Raw genomic sequence first — 10,709 nt, 5'->3', positions numbered from 1 at the left:
ACACACACACACACACACACACACACACACACACACACACGCCCTCACAGTAGCCCCATTAAGTCTCATCATTGACTCAAGTCGCTTGAGGATGCATAAATGAAAGCCCCCCCCCCCGCAATGAGGTCTGATGAAACGCAGCAGCGATGCCATGCAGCTGCGAGTTGGCTGCGGGCCATGACGAGGGATGACAGCGCAGACAGCCCGCCGGAGAGACACCTGGTAGGATGTGGAGCCCCTCTGCTGCCCCGCCCCTCACTATTGGGCGCATGCCACAAGCCCAGGTGTCTTTCTACCTCCTGCTAATGACCCGAGCGTTGGCCAACGGCTACGGTCGGCTCATCAGACACGTTCAGCCAGGTGATGGCGCTGATGTCGCAGGGGTGCTGTTTTCCTTTGCTTGTGAAAACACAGTGGCTCACGTGATCGCGTGTAAAGACGAACGGCTTGGCCGAATGAAAGCGGCCGCCGTCGTCTTGCGCTCGGTAACGGCTTCCTTGCTCGAGCAGCACCGGGCAAAGCACAAAGGAAACTTGGGAGAGACAAGCGCAACAATCAACGATGAGGTTTTGGGATGTTAATCGCGGGGTACACATTATGAATATCTGATTGGATTTTTGCTATGTCGTAGACCACACAAACTACGAGCAAAAATCAAGAAATACTTCAGAGACATTGTGAGATACATTATACAATGTATATTTGTTTTTTCCATCCATCCATCCATTCGTTTTTCGATCTGCTTATCCACAGAAGAGTCGCGGGGGGTGCCGGAGCCAATCTCAGCCGTCTTCGGGCAGTAGGCGGAGGACACCCTGAACCGGTTGCCAACCAATCGCAGGGCATACAGAGACGAACAACCACACATTGGGACTAATTTGGAGTGTTCAATCAGCCTTCCATGCATGTTTTTGGAATGTGGGAGGAAACTGGAGTGCCCGGGGAAAAGCCACGCAGGCCCGGGGAGAACATGCAAACTCCACACTACGGAGCAGGAATCGAACCTGCTACCTCTGCACTGTGAGGTTGACACGCTAACTACTCGAACAACGGGCCGCTATTTGCTTCTTCTTTTTTTTTAATTAAATTTATTTATTTATGGCAGCAGTGAATTGCCTTTTCTTGTCTATCGGCTATTTCGTTCATGTGACAACCACAAAATAACTCCCCACCACACCACACAATCATTCAATCTTTCAGACAGATCCAACAGTCAGGCTTTTGCTAACTTGGATTGGATTGGGTGGGGGGGGGGGGGGGGGGGATTGTCAGTCTTGTGTCGGCAGCATGCGCTTTGTTATGTTTCTTGGATTTTCGAGTCAGATTATCTCAACAGTGACTAGACCTTTTAAAATCAAGTCAAACAATAAATCAGATGAATGACATTTTTACAATGGCTAAGCTTTAAATGTCCATGTGTCCTCCAGATGCAAATCCGCTGAACGGTGGGACTAAAGCTCATCAAGCAAAATGGGAGATTTCTTGATGCGGTGATCTTAACTCACAATTGGAGGAAAGCACTCAGGCAAAAAGGTTCTTCTCCACTCAGATCGCCACAAAAGGCAATCACGAGAAAACGCGGGGCGTTGCTGTAACTTTAACACAGCAACATTAGATGACGTCATTGCTAGCATCTGGTATGACGTTTGAAATCGCTGTCGGATGGCAACAATTACTTCCAGCACAAGCAGGAGCACAAGTTCTCAGGTGTTAAACTTTACGCCACCGTTCTGTCTGCAGATGAACTTTCTTAACAGGTAGCATCTCACGTTTGATACGTTAATATTTGAGGATACACGGCAAGAAAAGACATCCATGCTAATGTTAGCATATCCTGTTGCTATGCCTTAGCTCGGAGTCTCCACTCTGATGCAGTGTCCATTCATCCCTTAATAATGTTCGCCGAAAATCACAGGACATTCTCCATTGATGTTTGTTCGCAAATCTGGGTCTGATTTTATTCAATGTGCAATTTAGCATTTTTTCTTTTTTTTTTTTAACGGGATTCATCTCAAAAAAGTAGTTTCAAGCGATACATTTCGATTTAGAGACAAGCTTAGGATGGAGCTGGGTTTAGCCTGGGTTGTTAGCAGAATTTAGGAGCGTCTTCATACATGGGCACTCCAGGTGCATTATTCTCCCCCAAATCAAATCATCTGTAACGTGTGCTTAAAAAACAAATGTGCTTAAAAACATTTTTCATTGATTCATAACGCTGTTCATTTGTTAGTTCAAACTGTTACCGGACAATTAAAAACGGTTTGTGGGGGGGTGTAGATTACCGTATTTTCCGCACTACAAGGCACACCTAAAAGCATTTCATTTTCTCAAAAGCCGACAGTCCGCTTTATAATCCGATGCGCTTCACGTATGGATCAATCTTCTGAATTCTTGGACGTCGTATTTTAAATATTCTGTCAAGCGCTTTGTTAACAGCTGCAACAGTTGTGAAAGCGCTATATAAATACAGCTGTATTTTATTGTATTCCCTTTCGCGTCGCTCCATCTAGTGGATGCATAACGCAACCGCAGCCACTATTGTAGCTTTTATGCTTTTACGGCTTATAATGCGGTGTGTCCTACATATGAAAACAGTTTTAAAATAGATAATTTATTGAAGGTACGCCTTATACTCCGAAGAGCCCTGTTGTGCGGAAAATACGAAAACTCATTTTTCACATCGGACTCACTCCCTATATCCTACTTGCTATGGCAGCGATGTAACCCGAATTTGTACGCGAGTTGGAAGACCACTCCCAACATAGCTGGCAAGTCCTAATTACACGCCGTTAAGTTAACATGCAGTCTTCCGCCGTATCTCCACGCCGCCGCGCAAACTAGTTCAGCGCGCACCATCCGTAAGATCGAAATGTCCGTAACTAGATGAGAGTTGCGCAATGTCTGAGGCTGCAAAATAACTCTTTGCGAGAGAGGAAGGAGCGCATCCCCTTCCACCCCACCGTGGGAAAATTGCACCGTCCGTTTGATCCCCCCCCCCCCCCCCCCCCCCCCCCCCCACCCACCACCCCCCCCCCCCCCGTGAGCAAACTTGGACACGCACGTCCAAATCTCATGCGAGCCTGGGCCGCAGTCACCCATTCACTGTCGGCCTCCTCGTGATCCGCAGAGAGGAGGTGAGCGTCTCAGGAGTGATGACTGTGCGGTGGCGACGAGAACGGATTCCTTTTGGTTAATGCGCTTCATTTGCACAAGCTCTTGTTTTGAGCCCACCTACCCCCCCCCCCCACACACACACACACTGCACCCCCATTCGTTTAATTAGACATACACACACACACACAGAAGCCCTCCCTTTTTGTTGTTTCACTGAATGGTTGGCTGCAATTCAGATCAGGGTAAAAAAAAAAAAAAAAGAATAAAACAGCGATACCAAACAAGGTTTCAGAGGCAGATGGAAGCAACAGAGCAGCAAAGACAAACAACGATTCCCAACGGGGAATCCCTTTGCCGTGGAGTGGAAAATGACAATGTTTTGTCGTCAAGAAGTTCAGACTCGTTTGATTCGAGCAGCGAGGCGACTACTCACCTTTGCTGTTAAGGGTGTTCAAACGCCACAATCCTCCCCAAAAACTTTTTTTCTGCTCCTTCCTGACGGTTCCGCACACTTTTCCCAAATCCCACTGGCTCCCCTCCTTCGCTCTCTCGCTCTCTCTCTCTCCTCGCTTTCTTACTTCAGCACTTCCTGGGCTGCTGTTTATGCTCCAATCAGGTCATCCAACAAAACTGCGCACCCCCTCCTCCTCCTCCTCCTCCTAGCCACACTCCTTTCGCTCAAGCCATTGTTTGGCAAAGGCTTGTCACATGTATGCCTGCGAAAAAGGAGCGCGTGTGGTATCAAACCGAAAAGGGTGGTCAACTCCCAGCTCGAATGTCTCACAAAAGGACCGTTTTTTTTTTTTTTGGTTTTTTTTTTTACTTATAAGGGGGCAGCGGAATCCGTTTTTTTTCCCCCCCATGCGTCTGGAACTTTTCTCTCCAAAGCCAGCAAACCTCAATGAGGCTCAAGCTACGGTGGCCAGTGGAGTGCTGCCGAATTCCAAAACACCAGGCGCCTTGACCGAGTTTTCCGCCTCGACCAAACCATAATTGACCACCGCGGCGAGGCGGCCAGGCGGCCAAGCCCTCTCTTTTCCTGGCAAAATGAGAGAGGTGGAGGGCTGCTGGTGTCATTTGGGGGGGGTTGCGGGGCCAGGAGGTGAGAGGCGACGTGTGGGAGGAGGCAGGTTGACGGGAGCACACTGAGCTTTTGTTTGGCATTGTCAACACCTTCATCGTTGCGCCGTGCTAACACCTCCTGACCCGTGGAAGAGTTCAGCTCAAACCCAGAGGCATCTTTGCTTGGGATTGTGGGCCCCCCCCCCCCACCCTCACTGTACGCGATTGTTATCAGACAATCATTTAGTTGGAACCCGCAAAGCAAGAGAAATGGAGGAAGAACCGAGAGTCACCTGCAGGGGATCGAAAGAACAAGAATTCAGAGTGAATGGAAAAATGTTGCAGTTGCCATATCGTGGTGCTTTTCACTCTTCATTTTGGGGCGGTCGGCTTTCAAAGGCAACTGTGAAAACGACACTGCATCGATCCGAAACGGACATGCTAGCGAATAACAACTGCGGAGGAGAATGAGGGTGTCCTGTATTTTTGTTGAGGGTAAAGAGACCAAAGAGACCGCAGAGCATCATGCTGCAACATGCGGAGCTAAAGTTGACCCTTTACAGCATGGGTGTCAAAGTCAAGGCCCGGGGGCCAGATCTGGCCCGCCACATCATTTTACGTGGCCCGCGAAAGCAAATCAAGCATGTCAACTTCCATGATGCTTGCTAAACTCTGAACCAAAAATTTCGAATTGTCGTATGTAATCCATAATAACAGAAATATTGCGAGCATTTCCTCTTGACCAAAGCCCTTATTTAAGTGACGTAAACAATGTTTCACCCTTTAAGGGACAGCGGTCACTACAGTGGAATGCATGTTCTCAGGTTACAGGGTACATGAAAGGGTTAAACAAGTCATTATTCTTGACTTCTGATTTGAAAACTAGTTATCCATCCACTTGTTGTGCGCTCTGTGGAGGTGATGAAACATTTCTACGGTCATAACAGCCCTCCAAATGGGAATCCGTACCTACAATGCGGCCGGCGACAAAAATGGGCTTGACAGCTTTCGAGGTAGTATCAGAACCAGAAGAGAAGTAGGGAACTAAGCAATCCCAGGACAGGCTTATGAAATGTAAATACTCAGTCCGTTACGTTGAAAGGAACTGCGTTTGTCCAAAAGCTAGTTTACATATCAAATCAGACACCAGCCTTAGATGGGCACTGTTAAAGGCGCCAATGCTAATATTGCTTAGCTGGTGAGTGACCATCTGTGGTTTACATGTCTGGTATCGCCTCAGTCCACGTGGGACACTAGTTCACAATGTGTTTTCACAATAGCAAGGAGACCCATACTAGTAGAGTGTAATGGAAAGAGGCTTCAGAATGACAAATCACGAAAATGCTAGCATGGTAGCAATTGGCATGCTAACATACACCACGCTAGCAACCTTCCAGGGACAGTGGTTACTACAGTGGACAGCTAATCATGTGATCGGGTTACAGGTTATCATTGTTGGTGCATGAAAGCGTTAAAGTCGGAAGATGTGCCGAACTACAAAAATAAGCCCATTGAAAATGAACGGCAATTATCTTTGTGGACACGGGAAAGCGTCCTAGGGGAATGGACACTGGAAACAACACTGGAAACCGCAAAAAGCCACTCGCGTTATCTTTTCGATCCACGCGTCATCTTTTTGTTCCAGGAGAAGTCCGTAATTGCCCCTTTGAACACGAGTCGGTGGAGCCACAAGGCAGATTGCGGCACCTCTTTTGCCAGGTTGGATTCCGGAGACATTCATCTTGTTGTTTAGTCTGGGGACCACATGTTGGAGTGAGGGGGGGTGGGATGGGCGGGGTCGCCTCTTGTCTGCAGGCAGAGACAATGTAAACTTTCCTATCGCAGCTTCATTGCTTTAGGCAGGGCTGCAGATGAGCAGAACGCCGCAGTCCTGATTAAAAAGGGAGGCAGGTGCAATATTTGCGTCGTCCTGAAGAAAGTGCGGCGGCTTCACTCCTCGCTTAATCCCCCTCGCCAGATAAATCCTCTTCCCGTTGCCGCGAAATGAACCAAAATATTTGACAGCGTCAGAGCGAGCAGGTGAGGATTACACGTCTCGCTTGTTGACTTTGGGAATGGCGCTGCACTTTCTGTGGCTGTCAAAGAGCCACCTGCGCCAGCCGGAGGAAACCGAAGCACTGCGTCACTACCAATAGAGTCAAGTGACAGATGGCTGCCTTTCAGCCAGACAAATGTCAGCAGATTGAAGATAGGATAGCTAGCGCAAAACGCCTCTCGGGGAAAAATTCACGAGAGCGCAATTAGCCAGTTCCACAAAATTAGAGCTTTGCTTTTTCTTTGGCTTTTTGTGTTGTTCATCGTATCCAAACATAGTTCAAAGCCATGGGAAAGACCGAGAAGTTCGACTCCCTGCTGGCTCATGATAGTTTTTGGCTTGCAGGGCATGTCCTTACCAAACTGATATGGAGAGTGAGAATGAGCATGAAAAGGACCTAAAAGGCCTTGGCTGCCAATCCCCTGAATCCCACCCCCCTAACCCCCCCTCGAGCCCATGGACCAACCTCCCTTTGACGTATATTTAGCCTCAAATCAGCCAAAGCCCTGAGTGAGCTGCTGCCCTCCTCTCGAAAGCCAGCTTCATAATCTTTTTTACGGGCGGCTAGGGGCGGTTTGGAACATTTGGCTTCTGACAACTAGACAAAGACAAAAAAAAAAAAAACCTTGAATGAAATGCACAGAAATGCATTTTCCTGAAACTTGCATATGCACGATTTATTCATAGATTCTCAGGTAATGATGCCCAAGAGTGTACATCAAAAGCCCTAAGCGAATAATTGCCGTGATCATTTTCCATTCATTTCTGTTCCGCTTAAGTCCAGTGAACGTCGCAAGCGCACGTACCAAACTGGCGTCAACTGTCAAAGTGAATCAAGGAGAAGAACAGCTTCGACAAACAGTATTTTGTAGAATGAGTACAAAATGTGCGCCTTTTTCCTCACGAGATGGCTCTCACCTCTCAAAACTAATTGGTTGTCTACGACAATCTTAAAACGGTACTTTGCACCTAAGGACACAAACTGACTTCAAAATGGCACCCTTGATTGGTTCTCTGGGGAATGTGTCAGCCGTGCAAAACCGACCGATGGCGATCGCACGTCGAATGAACTGCCAGCTCTCGGTCCCATCGTGAGCCGCATTTCACGACTTGCCACCGACGCAAGTCACGCTCGCTTGTCAGAGCCTTCCAGGGCGGAACCGCACAACAACAAATGTGTTTTGACGTTACGCCGAGCTGAGAAATGCTCGCTCCCCCCCCCCCCTTCTGCTGAAGAAGCTCTCCCTCAACAGTGCATGGAGGAAAGGGAAGACGAGACCAACTCTTTAAAGATTACGTTCAGTCAAAAGAAGTACGTGTAAACTAAAGGCCACAAAAGTCAGGCCAGTTTTTGATGTTTTGCTTTTGCTTTGGCCCAGGATAGACCTTTATGCTCCTCCATTTCCAATCGTGAATCGCAGGTAGCATGGCTAATGGCTGACATGAAAATCACCCGTTGTTTGCTCCGCTATGTGGCATGGCTAACGGCTAACATGAAACTCACCCGTTGCTTGCTCCGCTATGTAGCATGGCTCACGACTAACATGAGACTCACCTGTTGTTTGCTCCGCTATGTAGCATGGCTAATGCTAACATGAAACTCACCCGTTGCTTGCCCCGCTATGTAGCATGGCTAACGGCTAACATGAAACTCACCTGTTGTCTGCCCCGCTATGTAGCATGGCTAGCGACTAACATGAAACTCATCCGTTGTTTGCTCCGCTATGCAGCATGGCTAACGGCTAACATGAAACTCATCCGTTGTTTGCTCCGCTATGTAGCATGGCTAACAGCTAACATGAAACGCACCCGTTGTTCGCTCCGCTATGTAGCATGGCTAACGGCTAACATGAAACTCACCTGTTGTTTGCCCCGCTATGTAGCATGGCTAGCGACTAACATGAAATTCATCCATTGTTTGCTCCGCTATGCAGCATGGCTAACGGCTAACATGAAATTTACCAGTCGTTTGCTCCGCTATGTAGCATGGACAACGGCTAACATGAAACTCATCCGTTGTTTGCTCCGCTATGTAGCATGGCTAACAGCTAACATGAAACGCACCCGTTGTTTGCTCCACTATGTAGCATGGCTAACAGCTAACATGAAACTCACCCGTTGTTTGCTCCGCTATGTAGCATGGCTAACGGCTAACATGAAACTCACCCATTGTTTCTCAACTCAACTCAACTGTATTTATAGAGCACTTTCAAACAGCCATAGCTGCATACAAAGTGCTGTACATGGAGCAAATTAGCATATACAATAAACAGTAAAGCAAATCGGAAATAAAAACAGTAGAAAGCACCGAACAGCAAAACCAAGAACAATCTAAGTCATGCTGAGTCAAATGCCAAAGAATACAAGTGAGTTTTGAGGCGGGTTTTGAAGATGGGCAGCGAGGAGGCTTGCCGAATGTTCAGTGGGAGGTCATTCCAGAGAGAGGGACTGTTTGCTTTGTGATGCGCCTTTCAGAGGTCTACAAAGTGTGTCAGTTATGATTATTATTGTGTAACAGTCAATAATGTTAAATTGTTCCTTCAAACAATGCAGGAACAGCGAACAAAGGCTTTACGGTTTGATGAATTTGGTAAATGTTATTTCCTTGGAGAAAAGAGTACTGATCGAAGTCAACCACCTTCACAGAAGTGACTTCAATTCCTGCAACTTTATTCATTGCGAGGACCCCGCAGGATCAAAAGCCACAAATCGCGGATATACGGGAGGAGAAAACAGTAAAAATGATTCATTCAAGTGAAACCAAGTGCAACCACGCTCCCATTTTTGGTGTTTCATATGACAAAGGCTTTTTTGTAACGCTCTGGGAGGCAAGGTTAATTCAAAACCTGACCAGAGGAGGGAGCTGATACTTTACAACCAGGATTGAGAAACGCTCAGCCCGCAGGGAGGCAAGAAAATTATATGAAAGTCCGCAGCTGTTTTGGAGTAGCCGACAGGGAGAGGCACGCGACTACAGAGTCCAACGAACACAAACTTGAACTTGCTCCTCTGTCTCAAGTCTTGTGGGATAATCCAAAACGTATGAAGGAGCGACGCCCAAGCAACGATGACACACTTTTTTTTTTTTTAATCACCGACTACCAGATTCTTGTCATGTTAGATGGTCTGAAAAAAGAAAAAAACAACATCCATCCATCCAGTTCCTATACAGCTTGCACTCATTTGGGTCATGCATCAGCTGTAGCCTTTTACAGTCGACTTTGGGCAAGATGCAGACGGCACCCTGGAGCGGTCACTACAAACAGCATAATTACCTGAAGTATTGTTAACTTGCTGTCACGAAACCAATACACCTGCTTAAGATTTGTATTTTTTTTTTTCCCGTTCATATCTGTACATTTTCAGTCATCCACATCACGGTCGTCCGTGTAAATTATATATGACAGATGTACCGTATTTTCTGGATTATAAATCACGTTTTTTTCCCATAGTTTGGCTGGCAGAGCGATTTATACTCTGGAGCGATCTAACGTGTGAAATTATGAACACATTATTATATCATTTCACATGTTATTTTTACATTGAACCACAAGAGGGTGCTCTAGACCTGTGTCGATAAGTTGATGAGTGACGTAAGTGACGTAGAAGAGGAAGCGCCGCATCTTCTACGTTCGGAGTCGGCGGAGTTGTTTAAATGTGACACAGAGGGTGAAGATTTCGTTGGATTTACTGATTTGGAGTGACACTGACATTTTGGGAAACTTGTTCGCATGTTCTTTATGCTATAGTTATCGGAATATCTCTTAATATGCTACGTGAACATAGCAGGCACGTTCTCAGTTCGTTGTTGATGCATCATGCAACGTGAGCATATCACACACTTATTCCGCGTGTTGTTCTCTATTTTATTTTTATTTGCTTTACAAGATGACATGTCTGGTGTTGGTGTTGGATTTTATCAAATAAATTTCCCCCCAAAATGCGACTCCATACTCCAGTGTGACTTATATATATATATGTTTTTTTTTCTTCTTTATTACGCATTTTATGGCTGGTGCGATTTATACTCAGGAGCGAAAATAAAGCACACAGTCTAAATATACCGTAAACTCTGATCCTGAAACCCTTTCATATCATTTCCAGATCATTTTACAACTTCAACCACCATAAAGGGCTTTCAGATTAGTGGATTTCAAACATTTCACAAGTGGCCGTCTTTCACTTTCACTAATCACCCAGCACGTTCCTGCTTTCCTATCGACCAAGGCTTTTAATCGCCATTAGTGCCAAATTAGGACGCCACAAAAAAAAAAAAAAAACAACACAAAAATTGTCATTAGCAAACTCCAAACGGGTTGCGCATCATCGGCTAAAATGAACTTCCAATTACAATGCATTGCAAAACCAAAACATGAGGATGAATGGTATGTCACCATATGTTTCCCAGTTTTCTGAAGTCATTTCCCTCCGGGCTGTTAACATCACCCCCACCGCATTCCTCCCCCCACCTCCTCCA

At 46.5% G+C, this 10,709-nt stretch overlaps 1 protein-coding gene across 3 annotated transcripts in view; it reads right to left on the bottom strand.

The window, feature by feature from the left end:
* The window catches only part of kiaa1217 (KIAA1217 ortholog), a 100,708-nt gene that overhangs the window by 59,096 nt on the left and 30,903 nt on the right, over positions 1 to 10,709 (bottom strand). The window contains exon 1 of one of the 3 annotated variants that reach the window (XM_019869479.1): positions 3,548 to 3,902. The exons of the other annotated variants lie outside the window; for them this stretch is intronic. The gene's annotated coding sequence lies outside the window, so the exon portion shown is untranslated. Of the gene's footprint in view, positions 1 to 3,547; positions 3,903 to 10,709 lie in introns of those variants that run through there. 3 annotated transcript variants of the gene reach the window in all.

The sequence above is a fragment of the Hippocampus comes genome, unplaced genomic scaffold, assembly GCF_001891065.2.
Source record: "Hippocampus comes isolate QL1 unplaced genomic scaffold, H_comes_QL1_v1.1 scaffold165, whole genome shotgun sequence".
NCBI lineage: Eukaryota > Metazoa > Chordata > Actinopteri > Syngnathiformes > Syngnathidae > Hippocampus > Hippocampus comes.
Note: the sequence above shows the minus strand (reverse complement) of the source record. Positions and strands in the feature narration are given on the sequence as shown.